Raw genomic sequence first — 390 nt, forward strand, 5'->3', positions numbered from 1 at the left:
CAACCGGTCCGAAGTTACTATAGACCGGGCTATCATGATTCATAGCATCATGATTGGAGAAGAAATAGAAGTTCATGAGGTTATAGCTCAAGAACTTTATAAGGTGGCGGACAAGTCTTCTACCTTGGCAAGGTTAGCCTTTCCTCATCTCATTTGTCACCTCTGCTATTCAATTGGAGTTGACATACAGGGAGACATCCCCATTGATGAGGACAAGCCCATCACTAAAAAGAGGATGGAGCACACAAGAGATCCCACTCATCATGAGATCCCTGAGATTCCTCAAGGGATGCACTTCCCTCCACAAAACTATTGGGAGCAACTAAACACCTCCCTAGGAGAATTGAGTTCCAACATGGGACAACTAAGGGTGGAGCACCAAGAACACTC

The sequence above is a fragment of the Arachis duranensis genome, chromosome 1, assembly GCF_000817695.3.
Source record: "Arachis duranensis cultivar V14167 chromosome 1, aradu.V14167.gnm2.J7QH, whole genome shotgun sequence".
Taxonomy (NCBI): domain Eukaryota; kingdom Viridiplantae; phylum Streptophyta; class Magnoliopsida; order Fabales; family Fabaceae; genus Arachis; species Arachis duranensis.